This window comes from Dreissena polymorpha, chromosome 12, assembly GCF_020536995.1.
Source record: "Dreissena polymorpha isolate Duluth1 chromosome 12, UMN_Dpol_1.0, whole genome shotgun sequence".
NCBI lineage: Eukaryota > Metazoa > Mollusca > Bivalvia > Myida > Dreissenidae > Dreissena > Dreissena polymorpha.
In genome coordinates this window covers 58,390,543-58,407,389 of record NC_068366.1, presented here as the reverse complement: position 1 = coordinate 58,407,389, position 16,847 = coordinate 58,390,543, and positions in this window count along the sequence as shown.

Genomic DNA, 16,847 nt, shown 5'->3' with positions numbered 1-16,847 from the left:
TTGTTTCAGAAAAATACTAAAGTAACAAGAATAATATAGTCAAAATCTAGGTCAACAATTTTAAAATGAAATTAGTTTTGTGGATGATTTTAAATGGATTATTCACATTGTCTTGTGTGCTTGTATGAGTTATCATCTTTAGCATGATCAAAATGGTATGTGCATAAAAAAGCAGAAAGTAACAATAATTGAAGTAAATGACTGCTTCGGTTAACACATATTTGCCGTCAAATAAGTATTATTAATATCTGGTAGCATAACAAATCTTAATAAAAAAAAAACAACACACAAAAGTTTAAAGTTTTCAACATATTTCATTGACATATTTCTTTTTATTTGTGTTGTGTTAGATTATTAAGACTGTTTTTGATATCCAAATATTGACATATGAACAATAGATGATTTGATATAATTTATTGTTGTTAGGAATTACTTAGTAAGAATGTTCAGAATTAGAACGTGTTGTCTACTAAGGAAGCAAAAGGTTACCCGACGTTTCCAACTCAAACCATTTCCTCACTGTGGACGTTTCCATGCCAAACCGTTTCTTCCCAAGACGTTTCCTTCCCAAAATAATATACAAGTGGACTTTTCCACCCCAAATTAATATTGGATTAAGTAAAGAAAATTAGGTATTTTTTGGTAACATGTAAAGAATTATACAAATTAAATTTATTGAAGTTCAAAGGACATCAAAGACACTTTCATATTTCATATAACACAATGAAATTTTCTAATTGCCAATTAAATAAACGCCTTATTGTATTAAGAACACATGTGATGGCATTAATTACTCATAAACAACTTACATAAAAGTTTCAACATAAAAATCTCAACATTTTGGGGTGGAAACGTCTTGGGAGGAAACGGCTTGGGGTGGAAACGTCTGACATTCGAAGCTCAATAGCATTTTCAGGTTTTCAACTCTAGATTTGTTGCTTTTAACAATTACCTAAAATTTATATATTTTGAATATTTAATACGTATTTGTTATTTGTTTGAACATGTACACATATTCCTAGAAATTATAAATTATATTTTTAGAATGGTTTTATTTGTTAAAATAAAGTTTGATATATACACATATGCGTTTCCCGTATTATTTTTCATTAGTTATATACACAAATAGAAAAAAACGTCATTATATCATTGTAAGAATACCATAATAAATATGTCATGGTACCTGTCGGACGATAATTTCGCCAGGCATTAATCGCTATAAAGGTTCAGTCACACTTATCCTCACTTTTGATACATATTGATATAGGGGAAGTTTTCTCCATCGTCAACAATTTGTAAAGCGACGCTGAAGAAACTTCAAGCAGCATCCAATCTTTACTAAATCAAACACAGGTAATACAACCATAACCATAACAACTTCAAACCTTGTTTTATCTATAAAATCTTCAAACCTTGCTATAGGATCGGACCAGGGACACATGCGTTCTTTTTTATTTGCAAGTGCTCACATTTTATATACAAGTCATTTTTTTCACCCGATCTTGACCAGACTTGCATAGCGATTGGAAAGTTTGACGATAGAGCAAATTTGGCTATTTTTTTATAATTGTCACGTACACACAGACACCAGTATATAATTCTATTTATCCTACCACACTTTCTATTTGTTATTATTTTGGAAACATTTACGTTCAATTGCTAAACAAAATAATACATTAAATTTACCAAAATTACTAAATTTACCTTGCGATTAAGTCCTTACTGATTCAATGCAAAAGCAGTTTAAAAAGACAAAATATCGCCATATGCAATTAGGTGTTGATTCAAGTGTTATCATCGTGCAAACTATTATATGTTTTAGTAGGAACAGGAACAAATTGTTTTAATATAAATTCGCGTTAAAATTGGTTTTAATTTACTTTTAAACAAACATGGCTGCAATTTACGACTTTAAAACGTGTACACATGCAGAAGCATCTTCGGCGTTATTATTAATAAAAGTCTATAACCTATTCTTCTTAAACATAATCGAAAGTCGTTTGACACACTGACCTGAAAACATCTACAACTCAAATATCCGCTTCGAACACTTCTCAACAACTTTTTTTCTGTTGTAACACTATCGTCTCGATTGTCGTCAAGCTGTGTTAGGTTATACATATTCTAGCTTCCATGATAAGTATATTAAGAGTTCCACAGCAATTTTAGTCAACATTTACGGCCTTTTCCATTTAAAAAATTTGTGTAACAGGTGCAGGATCAAGTGCCTTTGTGGGGTCCACAATTTATTTTAATGGATGTAAACAAACCGGTAAGCGGTGCTTTTTTCAAATAACTTTTTGAAACAATTTTTCTTAAGAATTTCAACTAGCGCATAAAAAACCAATTTTTATTCTGCTTTTGGCAAGTGAAATACAACATTATTGATTTATTTAATAAGCATGTGTTCATGGCCAAAAATTCTTGAGATATTTGCAAAAATAAAGTTGTTAACGGCGTGCTTACATTGTGTCAAGCCATGTGCAATCATCTGAAAACCCCATTGAGCCTGCAGCATGGTAAGCGGGTAATTCATTGTGGATTGACGTTATTGATCAGTTAAGAAATTAACGACAGATTCCGCGAAAAAACACATTAATTTTTAATTCCGATCAAATAGTTAATGATAACTGCACCACCATCATAAGATGTAAATCTCATTTTCAAATGTAACTTGTTTATCACTCTGTTCTAAAAGTTTTCAACCCACAAGGAAATACAACTATCTGTTATTCGACTACATTCTAAATTGCACAGAAAATTTATATGAAATCTCGATTTCATTTGAGTTATATATTTCAAACACTTTTATTCAAATTACATTATAAGAGTTCATATACAGCACACAAAATAAACAAATACCTTATATTAAAATCCGATTGTGTTTGAAACCACTCGCGTCCTTGAACTGAATGATTAAATCAACTCTTCTAGTGATTAAGTAAGACATGCACATGCAGATTGGCGATTTTTTTTTTGCTTTCTATAAAGTTTTGTAATAGGAGCTACACAGAATCGGCTGGAAGCTCAGGTCATTGATTCGTGTTCTGTACGTTTATTGTATGTATTATTTCTCATGTATAATATTCAAATTAGATTATTAAATGATTGGTGTCTCACTTCCACCAAAGATTGGTCTGAATGGAAAACGTATTCGATCAAAGAAAGTACATGAGGGTGTCATGCAAACCTATCTGTCCTGAGTTTCTTGTAATAAAATCATTTACAGGTGGGATAAATTGAATTGCATTGACATGAGAATTTTTCAAATAGTGATGCATATATTGCGATTGCGTGTTGGAAATATCCTGGTGTTGATGCATGGTAAACTATGATCGTTCTTGAGTCCACTTTTCCTTAAAATCTGCTAAGAAAACCTGACATATCGTCGCTGTCGTTCTCAAACCTCGTAGCTACAAAATGCCAACCTTTCAGGAGAGAGAAAAAACCGTCACATTTTTTTATAACGATGTTTAAGAAATTGAAATTTTGTAAAATACCAAACCAATTAAGCTGCAAAATACGGTATAAGCCGTAGACGCGTAAGTCATACTGATAAGTCATACTGATATTCAGAAATCACTGTGAATGAACAAAAACTGTCACTTGAGCACAAAAGTCAACGTCAGTAGTCATTTAATGACAACAAACAGCCGCGCAAGGTAGGTCTTTTCCAATATCTTTGCTGATCATCCCCTGACTTTCATAAGACCTAGTGCATGCAATATGGCATGCATATAGCTTTCGATCGGTATATCACGCGTTTTGTGTGTTGCTCTGGTTTTCGAGAACACTTCGGCGCAAACTTCCGTTTAAGAAGCAAACGCCAGTAGTACAATTACAAAGGGTCAGTGTTCTCGAAATTAACGCTCACAGAACTGTCTATGCTTTACCGGACGAACATATATTACATATGTCTATGCATAAACAAACAAAAACATCTACCAGATATTAAATAAACGTTTAAAGAGTGAAAACAAATATGGCAAACGTCAGTAGTACGTTTAGGAATGGCAAACGTCAGTAGCAAAAATATGCAAACGGCAGTAGCCGAATAAATGCAAGCGTTTAATTTATTAAAAAAACATGTGAAAAATATAATTTATGCTAATTTAGATTTATATTAGATATAACAAGTTAAGATTGATGTCATAAATAAATGGACGACATATATATTCTGCAACAACCAAAAATGTTTAAGTGATATTATGTGCATGTTTTCACTTCATATACACGTATATTCGTTAATGCAGCATCAACAAATTAAAAAAAATATCCCGGAAAGAGAAATATAATGCTTTTGAATATTAACCGTAATTTCGTTTTGACAACTGACGACAGGAATGATTCGATTTACAATGTGAATCTAAATTGAGTGTTATGCAGATTCGTTCATACGACACAAAGACACTTATCTTTCACGGATCATTTCGAAATGTTCAAACAAGTAAAATAGTACAAGTCACATATCAATAAGATTGCATATTATTTCATTAAAGTGATATTATGAATTGAGCTGAAAAAATCAACAGGTCAAAAGAGTTAGTTAAAATGTGGTTACTGACCAATTATCTGCAACGCATCTTGCTACCAGTTGTTTATAAAAAATATATATTATATTCGATAGTTTACGTGACTGGTGAGTCCTCTTAGTCGAAATGATCCGTAAAACAAAATAGTGTCTTTGTGTCGTATGAACGAATCTGCATAAAACTCAATTTAGATTCACATTGTAAATCGAATCATTCCTGTCGTCAGTTGTCAAAACGAAAGTACAGTTGATATTCAAAAGCAATATATTTCTCTTTCCGGGATATTTTTTCAATATGTTGATGCTGCATTAACGAATATACGTGTATATCAAGTGAAAACACCAAAAATAAACAACGGTTGCGATAGACACCTATAAACTGTTAGATGCACATAATATCACTTAAACATTAGTTCATTTTTGTTGTTGCAGATTTTATATATGTCGTGCATTAATTTATGACATCAATCTTAACTTGTTATATCTAATATAAATCTAAATCAGCATACATTTTATTGTTTCACATGTTTTTCATAAAATTAAACGCTTGCATTTATTCGGCTACTGCCGTTTGCATATTTTGCTACTGACGTTTGCCATTCCTAAACGTTCTACTGACGTTTGCCATATTTGTTTTCACTCTTTAAACGTTTATTTAATATCTGGTAGATATTTTTGCTTGTTTATGCATAGACATATGTAATATATGTTCGTCCGGTAAAACATAGACAGTTCTGTGATCGTTGATTTTCGAGAACACTGACTCTTTGATATTTTACTACTGACGTTTGCTTCTTAAATGAAAATTTGCGCCGAAGTGTTCTCGAAAACCAGAGCAACACACAAAACGCGTGATATACCGATCGAAAGCTATATGCATGCCATATTGCCTGCACTAGGTCGTATGAAAGTCAGAGGATGATCAGTAAAGATATTGGAAAAAAACTACCTTGCGCAGTTGTTTGTTGTCATAAAATGACTACTGACGTTGACTTTTGTGGTCACGTGACAGTTATTGTTCATTCACAGTGGAAATGGTAACTACGATATTTTGTCACCACAGTTTTGTCATTTTTATGAGGTACGACAATTCGTCCTGATAGGAAACCTCGTAGCTGCAAATATAAAAACGTTTTTGTCAAATTTGTCCAAACGAAATGACGTACCTATAGGTGAAATGACGTCGCTACGACTTTTTGCCGGAAAAAAGCCAGCAATCAAGTTACAGCATTTAGTCACTTGGCTTTTTCAAGGGCTTTGATTGGCGTAGAGCTACGAGATATAGCACAAAACACGCGCCAGACTTCATGTATTCGGTAAAGACTAAAAAATCGAAAATTTTGGAGCTGAGAACAACAGCGACGATATATGACCTAAAAAGGCACATATAAATGAACCGTGACAATCGTAAACAATCAGGCACTTGCGTATAAAGTATTCAATATTTTTTTAATAATCATAATGTATCTACATTATTTATACCGAGGTAAAATTGATATCAGTAGATGTTCATGCGCATAAGGATTATGTCGAATAAGTATGGTAACTGTTAACAAACGTTCGGACGAAAACATCGAAACATCAGCCGTTGGTCGACATTTGTAACACCAGGCACGTTACTTTTTTTCACGTACGCCCCATCAGTTACTTGCGTACGATCTACCCACTGGTGTTGACATTTTAATGATATACGTGTTATTTAGAAACAAAGTGTCTACCATGCTGTGGACATACATGTAGTGTGTTGATGAACGACAGGAATGTCTAGTTTTGTCTCCGAAATTTTATAATATCACAAACAATTAAATTGTATGTAGACTTGTGTGGTTTGAAGTATTGTGTGGAACATTAACAACGTTTGAACTTTGACATTAGTTACCTAAATAGAGACTGTGTAAGTGTTATATCACTATTTTGGCTATAGTGTTGCGAAGAATCAAGACGAAATAACAAGAAATAGAATTTCATTCTCTTAACTATGTTCAAGAGGGACTTGATTGATTTGCACCAAATTTTCTACAGGTTTGGATTGCATTATGTTTGTTGTACCTGGATTTAATATTTTAGCACATATTCTCTCTGAATTTGAGAATGACTCAATACTACTTCTCTGAAATGAGTCCATGTTTATTTAATTTCACTGACTTATATTTGAACAATCCATCGACGTCAGCACATATATATTTATTTCCAGATATATCAATAGTACGTTCATCAGACTTACGAGGATAGCCTGTTTTTCAAAAAGGGTTTAGCCGAGAAAAGCCTGTATTACAAAAACGGTTTAGCCGACGGTTCAGAAGTTAAAAATATTGCATGAACATGCAAGACTTTCCAACAACAACAATTGTTCAAGATCCTAGCACCTCTGTTCTTGTTAAGAACTGTTTAAATGCAATAAAAGAGTATTTGTTTCAATCGAACAGATTAATACTTATTTAAAAAACAATTATTTGATTTACCCAATAACTGAACTTCCAAAGCTCGGATTTTAAGTTAAAGGTTGGAGACATAATATGTTGTTTTACCATGTTGTATGTGTAATGTGCAATAGAATTATTAAATGATATTTAAGATGGTCAAATCCACTCTGATCGATGCAATAACAAAATTATTATTATATTAAAGAGAGTCAAATACACTAAATTGTAACACTTGGAACAGTTACATGGTATGCACATGTTATGGTTTTAGAGGGCAGCTCTCACAATGTGCATAGTGTGGATGTTTACATTTCAAATTTGTTTATTTCAGTGCTAGTTTACTTGTTTCTAGTATACCTTTTTGTATACCAAGTATAAAAGGAAATTAATGTATTTTTAAAATACATACTGTCAATGTATGCTACATTAACCAACACTGCACATTCACATGTTTGCGAACAACATTTAGTATACATAGTACTATTTGTTTTCTAAAATAATCATTTATTTACCAAGCTATTTATAGAAACATTGTTGTTAAATATGTTAATTTTCAGGTCATGGTTTACGGTATATGTACTAAAAGCAATATTTGGCGGCCATTTGCTTAATTTTCCAATCCCGACCCTGTAAACTGTAGCTGCATCAAAATAATCATTAATTTACCAAGATATTTATAGAAACATAATTGTTAAATATGTTAATTTTCAGGTCATGGTTTACGAAATATGTACTCAAAGCAATATTTGGCGGCCATTTGCTTAATTTTCCAATCCCGACCCTGTAAACTTTAGCTGCATCACATGTGATGTTGAAAGTTCAGAATTGTTGTGTTTAGTTATTATAACTTATATGTATGAATATTAAACTTAGGTCTTAAAATTTTAATAAACAATCTTTTATTGATTATGATAAAAACAAAATAAAACACACTCGTGAATATGACTATTAAATCAGCAACTCCTTTAAGACGAACAGAGTCCTACTTAATGCAAAGGTTCTATGTCCATTTTTTGAAGTTATCACGCTATATGAACATGACACGTTCATTAATTGTTGATGACAACGCATCTAGTTTGTTAGATTGTCTGTCGGATAGTTTGTCGAAGTGAGGTTTATAGAAGATGTGCAACTGAATTTACCTTTTCAACATTATTACAAATTCATACTCATTTAAGTCTTGAAATCGGCTGAAACCGTGTAAAAATGTAAATATAGTATGAAATGATATTTTTCTTGTATAATCATACCATACTTAATTTAACTTGGGAGTTATTGTCTTAAGCAAGATAAAAAAGACCAGCACTTTGTATAAGAAGGCGCAAAATTTAACGGCGACACTTAGTAAAGCATTTAAGCGGAATAAAACTGAGGGCATTATACATCAGAATTGTAAATGGTGAGTTAACTAATCATGACGCTTTTAATGGACTTGAAAAACTGCAAGGCGAATAATATACACGAAGTTAATACAGCCCCAAAACTTTCGATGACCAAATTTATTATCGATTAAAAAGCTGAAAAAATAAATAAATAGGTTTACACATTTTTGGTTGATGCTTGACAAAGATACTACACATGATATAATTTTACAACAAGTTTACAATTATAACATAAAAACAGTGAAACTTCAGCTGAAACAGCAGGAGAGAACACTTTTTATAGCACGTGGTCTTCTATGTAGGGCAAAGCAACCAACAGTTTTAAAAGTGAACACAGGTTTTCATAGAACATTAAGTACCTCTACCGCTAAAGGCTCTGACTACTGGAAAGATTGCAAAACTTGGAAAATATTACAAGAAAAATAGCTCATGTATCCACACAAACAGTTCATGGTAGCTTAGACGAATTGTATAAATATTTGAACAAAGTAAAACCCACTCACCAACTACAACAAAGTAATTACATTGATAAAGATTGCGTAATCTTTAACATATAATATTGCTTTAAGATGAAACAACAAAATTTTTAACATGTAATTTTGCTTTAAGATTAAACAAAAAAGCTTAAGTATATGCATACATGCATACAATACAAAAAGCAAACAAATCAAACTGTTTCAGCACAAAGTATATTAGGATTATGCTACTAAACAACACATTTTTTAATAAACGTTTGCATATGAAAACCAAATTTTCAAATGAAGTGAGTGATATATATTAAAATTTATTTTTGATATTTCGATAGTTTGAAACACATGTTGTAAACAGTATGTCTTCATAAATATAGTACATGTAAACACTGTATAAAATAAATATGTAATCAAGAGTATAAAATTACAACAATCGAAGTATAATACAGAAATCCTCATTTAAGTAGCCTCGCATATAAAAGCAGCATTTGGATGTTGTTCCATTGAGTTTGTTATCATAATAACAATTGCAAACTGCAGACAAGCACGTCCTCCGCAAAAACAAGTTCACGAAAATAAACAAGGCGACAGTATTAGTGTATAAATACATGTCATTTTATTGCATGTCTGTAGGTCAGTTTATTGATTTACAATGACGAGATGTGGTATGATTTACCTAATAGAAATTGTCTGCATACTTTACAACCGTAGCACACATTTCAATTATTGCAAAATAGTGAAATATTCATCTATCTTCCTTTGGATTGGTTTTTCAAGACCACTGGGTCCTGTTTCATCTATTCTTTTGCTTTTCGACATGCGCCTTTTCTTCTGATTTTCCGGTTTTGGGTCCATTTTTCCTCTCGCACGACCTCTTTTTCTTTTTTGTCGCTCCGTATTTCTTGTATTACCAACAGTGTGTTTTTCGTGTCCAAACTTTAGACTGGTTTTAGCACACCCAATTAAAGTCTCTTTAGGAATGTTTGTTCCAGCCAAATTATCTTGAATCATACAATACTCGTATATCGGTTTTTGACGTGCTCTTCTTCCGACGCCATGATCAGTTGTTTCTGCGGTACTGGTTTGCTCTTGTGCACTATTTTCCTGATTGCGTATCTGTAGGTCCACATTTTCTTTGTTGCTTAAACAAGCATTATCTTGTTCAAACCAAACTCTCGTCTCCATATGTCTGCCGTTTGTATCTTTATGTGGAAATTTATATTTCGACTTCTGTCGTTCACCATTTTCTGTAACCTTTCTAATTTTATGTTCTTTTTGCAATAAAGCTAATGGTCGTTTCCAAAGGCAATAGTTCGTTTCTAACAACACATATTCCTTCACTGTTGAAGACATGTCGTATAAACGTTTACCTTCCATTTTAGCGACTGTACCGCGCCTATTGCTTTCACTTGCTTTTGGTTCAACAAGAATGTTTTCCATCCCTTTAAACTTTTCAAATATTATGTCAGCAACAACGCGATCATTTTGGCTTTTCTTAAAGTTCAGTCTTATTCCCTTTCGTATAATATCATAATCGCTCATCACAAATTCGCCTTCCCGTTGGCTACATTTTACCATAGCCGTCTTCATGGCTTCTACACCTCGGATGTGATTCGTGATGTGAACCATGTGGTAAATAATCTGGTTTCCCTTCCCTCGGACTTCAAAAACAAGGGAGTAGGTGCTGTTGGTTTTCGATTTTAATAAATTCTCATAAGAATCCACACATTTTTGAACTGAATTCCTGTCTCTTTGATCAGCATTTGTATCATTATCCGACTCTTTAATAATATATTCGATAAATTTTCCCAACTCTTTGTCTTTGTCCATGTCCGCAGTATCAATGCCGTACAATCGTGCAACTAGCTTTGGCCGCTCTTTTACAAATCTGTTCACGTAGCTACTCATAAAATTTATTATTACTTCATTCCCGTCGCCAGGAGCAAACTTCTCCACGTGATCCATGGGTGTATGTGAGTAACCGAACGGATCCAGAAAGGTAAGACTACGGACATTGCATTCGAGTAAATCACTCGGCGGTTCATGTTTCTCAAACAATCGATTGTGTACTTCTATCGATACAGAAAATGGCTCCATTGTTATGGAAAACTTGCTTTCACCTTTACCTTCGGTGACGTTATACTTTACGTCTGAAAAGTGTCTGCGGAGAAACTTATTTATTAATAATTCGATATTACACAACAGTGTTTCGTAATTTTTTTGTCCTTTTCAATAAGAATAATTGAGACGTTCGTATGCATGTCTACACTATCTCCTCGTTGCATCTTATCGATTTTGTCCAGCTCCTCTATTGGTGATTCATCACAAGATTCCCAACCGAAAATTGACCTCGGATGTTCAGTATCGAACTCAGTGATGTCTTGGTGGTAAGTTGTAGCTTCGGTGATGTCTTGGTGTGAAGTTGTATCTCCGGTGATTTCTTGGTGTATAACTGTATCTCCAGAGATGTCTTGGTGGTAAGTTGTATCTCCGGTGATTTCTTGGTGTATTAATGTATCTCCAGAGATGTCTTGGAGGTAAGTTGTATCTCCGGTGATTTCTTGGTGTGAAATTGTATCTCCAGTGATGTCTTGGTGGTAAGTTGTATCTCTAGTGATTTCTTGGTGTGAAATTGTATCTCCAGTGATATCTTGGTGGTAAGTTGTATCTTCAGTGATTTCTTGGTGTGAAGTATCTCCAGCAATACTTGATTCTTTAATTTTGTTTGTCTTTTTTCTTACTCCATCCTCCAAAACAACCATTAGGGTAATCAATGGCGAGCCATATTCTTCAATTGCTTCTGGCCATTCGTTTGAATATCTACCTGGACCAGCAAATCCGTCAATAATTAAACTTCTTAGATGTGAGTGTTGAGTTTTGGCCAAAAAGGCTTGAACGTATTTTTTAAACATGACTCTTTTCACCACTCCGTGGTGCGAATCACGTTCGAAGAACTCGTGTTGCGGCTTTTTTGAAGCCATTTCTGAAAAGATAAAAAAATTAAATCCATTTATACTAGTCTATATGTGATCATAAGATAAACTGAGTGAATACCTATAAAAAAAAACATAGAATGGTTGAAGATGATGCAAATTTGCCTTGTGAGATTGTTATACTTATAGTTGACATGTTGGAAACTTAGATATATATCATAATCTTGCGAGAACACCATATCGCATAAGTTGCTTTAATTTGCGCATTAAGGATATATTTATGATCTGTTAGTCTTTATTTATGCCAGAAAATAGTTTATGCAATTCATATTACCGATTAACGTGTCGTCTGGATTAAAGGCAAGTTTATATGAAAAACAACATAAGAATTTGCAATTCACAGCGACCCGGAGGGTCAGTAGCTGGGAGTTGCACTATAACGACTAGTTTCATAATATAATATTAAGTAATGATAACGTTCGTTTTTTAAACATTTCATGTACCGGTATTATGTTTTCCCATTTTAAAATAGTCAGTAAACTGAACTAATAAATTTTATCAAATATGACCCAAAGTATACATACCATCTTAAATGAAATCATTATTCCAAATAAAAAAGGACGTTTTTTTTTAAATATTATTCAATATCATACATACAATGTAAACATGTATATGATCATACAACATAGTGATTGTACAAAGCAATACAGTTCAGACATGTTATACAAGATATGCTAATATATATATTTTTTTAGAGAGAAAAGAAAAGAACAACAGAGGAATAGTTATGAAAAATGATGAGTTGTATAAAGTCGGAAGAAAGCATACTGGACTTGTATGTTTTGTTGTATATTCACAATGATCTTGTCAGATTGAAAAATAAAAATGAGAAAAAAAATAAACAAAACTATTTTAGAGAGATAAACTAAATTAGAGTGAAATGTATATAAGTGGACAAAAACATTATGAGAATTTAATCCGATTCCATTTTTGTTCAAAGATTTGTAATGTGTCATTACTGAGGGCTATTTCTTTCTCAATTTGGATTTTTAGTTTAAGACTATGGACAAAACAATTAAAATTTGGTACTTGTTTTTTGTACTTCATGTTTAATATAAACAAGGGCTGTTTGTAAAATATGCATGCCCCCCTATATGGGCAATAAGTTGTAGTAGCAGCCATTGTGTGAATACGTTTTTTGTCACTGTGAATGGTGGTGGTGGTGGTGGTGGTGGTGGTGGTGATGGTGGTAGCAGAAGAAATAGTAGTAGTAGTAGTAGTAGTAGTAGAAGTAGTAGTAGTAGTAGTAGTAGTAGTAGTAGTAGTAGAAGTAGTAGTAGTAGTAGTAGTAGTAGTAGTAGTAGTAGTAGTAGTAGTAGTAGTAGTAGTAGTAGTAGTAGTAGTAGTAGTAGAAGAGTAGTAGTAAAAGTAGTATTAGTAGTAGTAGAAGTAGTAGTAGTTGTAGAATAGTAGTAGTAGTAGTAGTAGTAGTAGTAGTAGTAGTAGTAGTAGTAGTAGTAGTAGTAGTAGTAGTAGTAGTAGTAGTAATAGAGTAGTAGTAGTAGTAGGTGGTGGTGGTAGCAGAAGAAATAGTAGTAGTAGTAGTAGAAGTGGTAGTAGTAGTAGTAGTAGTAGTAGTAGTAGTAGTAGTAGTAGTAGTAGTAGTAATAGAGTAGTAGTAGTAGTAGGTGGTGGTAGCAGAAGAAATAGTAGTAGTAGTAGTAGAAGTGGTAGTAGTAGTAGTAGTAGTAGTAGTAGTAGTAGTAGTAGTAGTAGTAGTAGTAGTAGTAGTAGTAGTTGCAGTAGTAGTAGTAGTAATAGTAGTAGTAGAGTAGTAGTAGAAGTAGTAGTAGTAGTAGTAGTAGTAGTAGTAGTAGTAGTAGTAGTAGTAGTAGTAGTAGTAGTAGTAGAAGTAGTAGTAGTAGTAGTAGTAGTAGTAGTAGTAGTAGTAGCAGTAGAAGTAGTAGTAGTAGTAGTAGTAGTAGTAGTAGTAGTAGTAGTAGTAGTAGTAGTAGTAGTAGTAGTAGTAGTAGTAGAAGTAGTAGTAGTAGTAGTAGCAGCAGCAGCAGCAGCAGCAGCAGTAGTAGTAGTAGTAGTAGTAGTAGTAGTAGTAGTAGTAGTAGTAGTAGTATGCATTACACAAATGCAGTTAGCCTTACATTTGGTAAAATTTAAATATATTACAAGGGAGGCAAATCTTTAACAATAAATTTAAACTTATTGCATTTGTTTCCCCTGTAGTGTATTACCTCCCCTGTCCTGCTTATATTTATATTAATCAACAAAATAAAACATTAACACAATATTTAATATACAAAATATACAAAAAATCTCATATTCTGATAATATTTTTACTGATCCACTGTATTTTACTAAAAAGACTGATAATTATAGATTTAGGATTACAGACCAGTTGCTTCAGTAATATAGTTCAGAGTGTGCCCTGTTGGCCGCGTATGCATTCTTGAATTATCATTCAAAAACCATTTTACTAGTTCGGGTCACCGTGACCTTGACCTTTGACCTAGTGATCTCAAAATCAATAGGGATCATCTGCGAGTCATGATAAATGTACCTATGAAGTTTCATGATCCTAGGCCCAAGCGTTCTTGAGTTATCGTATGACAACCACCTGGTGGACGGACGTACCGACTGACTGGTGGACGGACGTACCGACCGACCTACCGACATGAGCAAAGCAATATACCCCCTCTTCTTCGAAGGGGGGCATAAATATTTCATCAATATAACCATAAAATTCACAATATTATTACAGTCTATTGATTTCAATGAGTTAATTCCGAAACTTACATTTAAGAAAGATAGTTTAACGTTTAGTTGATGTTGTTCAAGAAAAGATATTAATTGATTCCAAATAGGCTGGATGTGTTTGCACTCCCAAAAAAAGATGTTCTATAGTTTCAATGTTTTCACTGCAGAAGTCACACAGATTTGAGTTAGATAATTTGCATTTAAAGAGATATTTATTTGTAGCTATAATTCTATGGATGTATTTATATTGAAAATTTCTCAGTGTGCTTTCAATAGTTGCTTTATATGGCATGGTAAATATGTGTTTCCAATTAAGTTGCCATTTATTTTTGATTTTGGAGTTTTCTGTAGGGTTTTTAATTTGTAGTGTGTAAAATATTTTATTTGTTTTGTTTTTTCTTCCAAGTATGTTTTCTACAAATGTTGTTTGAGTACATGGTGTATTATTTGTATTGATTTCAGATTTAATATGTATGGGTATGCTTTTGATTAGTGTGTAGTACTTCAGAAAATTATTTGAAGGTATTCCGTATATGTAGCATATATTATCAAAAGAGTAGAAATCCTTAATTCTGTAGTCATATAATTGGTCGACATATTTAATGCTTCGTTCAAACCAGTCTTTATAGAAAACGTCTTATTGTTTGAAGTTATGTCTTTATTATTCCATAAAATTGTTTTACTGCTGGTTTGGGTTTCTAAATTATGAGTGACATCACTCCACGCTGATAGAACATCAGACAGAAATATGTTTTAGTTAGCAATTTCATGTAAGATAGTATTGCTGATGTTACATTCAAAGAGTAAGGAGTCACCATATTTTTTTAGGATTTTCTGGTAGAATAATTTCCAATGAGTCAATGTTCGTTAATTGGATTCCTCCATTTTCTACAGATTGAATTAACTGAGTTCTTTTTATTTTATCAGGCTTACCGTCCCATATGAAATAAAATATTGCTGATTTTATATCGTTAATAACATCATTTGGTGGATTTGGGAGAACTGTTAATACATATATTAATTTAGGAAGTGCAAACGTTTTCAATACTGTGTTTTTTCCGATAAGTGTAAGTTTACGATGATGCCATGATTTTAAGCAGTTTTTAAAATTCTGTAATTTCGGTAGTATGTTTTTAAGAACTGTATCCTTTTCATTATTTGTGAAAGTAATTCCTAACGTTGTGGCTTCATCGGATGTCCAATTAAATTTCATTTCTTTTTTATATTGAACATTACTTTGTTTTAATTTACCTACTCGTAGCACAGTACATTTACTTTTGTTGAGTTTGAGACCCGATGTCATTCCGTAAAGGGTGAGCGACTCTATTAGGTTATGGAAAGAATCGTAATTGTCATTTAAACAATAAGTTGCATCGTCAGCAAATAGGGATTGTTTGATTTCTTCTTCAGGTTCTAGTGATATGCCTTTTATGTGTGTTATTTGATTGGATGTGATGTGATAGATACTCGATGCAAATAATAAATAGCGATGATGAGAGTGGACATCCTTGTCGAACCCCTCGTTCGATGTTAAAACTGTTTGAAAAGAAGTCATTGTTAATGATTATACTGTTAATATCGGTATAGAATAGTTTGACCCATTGAATGAGACTTTTACCAAAGTTCATATTTTCTAAGCAAGATAACATAAATGAATGATCAAGCGAATCGAATGCCTTTTCAAAGTCTGCAAAGAATATTAGACCAGGATTATTTGAATTGTTGAAATAGTTTATGCATTCTTGGATAAGACGAACGTTTTCACCAACGTCCTTTTATGAAACCAGATTGAGATTTTGAAATGATTGATGGTAATATTTTTTTATTCTGTTTGCTATACTTTGCAGTTTCAAGTTTGTGTGTTTCTTTTTGTTTAAATGATGTGTATCTAATTGTTGTGTTACGTATATTTCCTTTAATTACTTCCCATAAGGTGTTTGGGTTTGCATCTTTATTATTTTGAACTGTATTTAATATTTCCTGTTTTATTTGTGTTTGATATTGCGTATCTAATAAGATGCTGTTGTTAATTTTAAAGTATCCTGGGCCTCTTTCAGGTTGTATATTGTGCAGTTTAAGTTCAACTAGAGAGTGGTCAGTCATAAATCCTGGTTTTATGTTACACGTGTCAATAATGCTGCAAAGAGATCCAGATATTAAAAAATAGTCTAATCTACAAAATATTGTTGGTTTTGTGTTTGAGTGCCAGGTGAATTTGCTTTCGTTTGGGTATACTGTACGCCAGATATCTATCATATTGCAGTTTTCAATTATGTTATTTAAAATGTTTCTATTTTTAGTATGAATATAAAGGTTTCCATTCTTTTTATCCAATA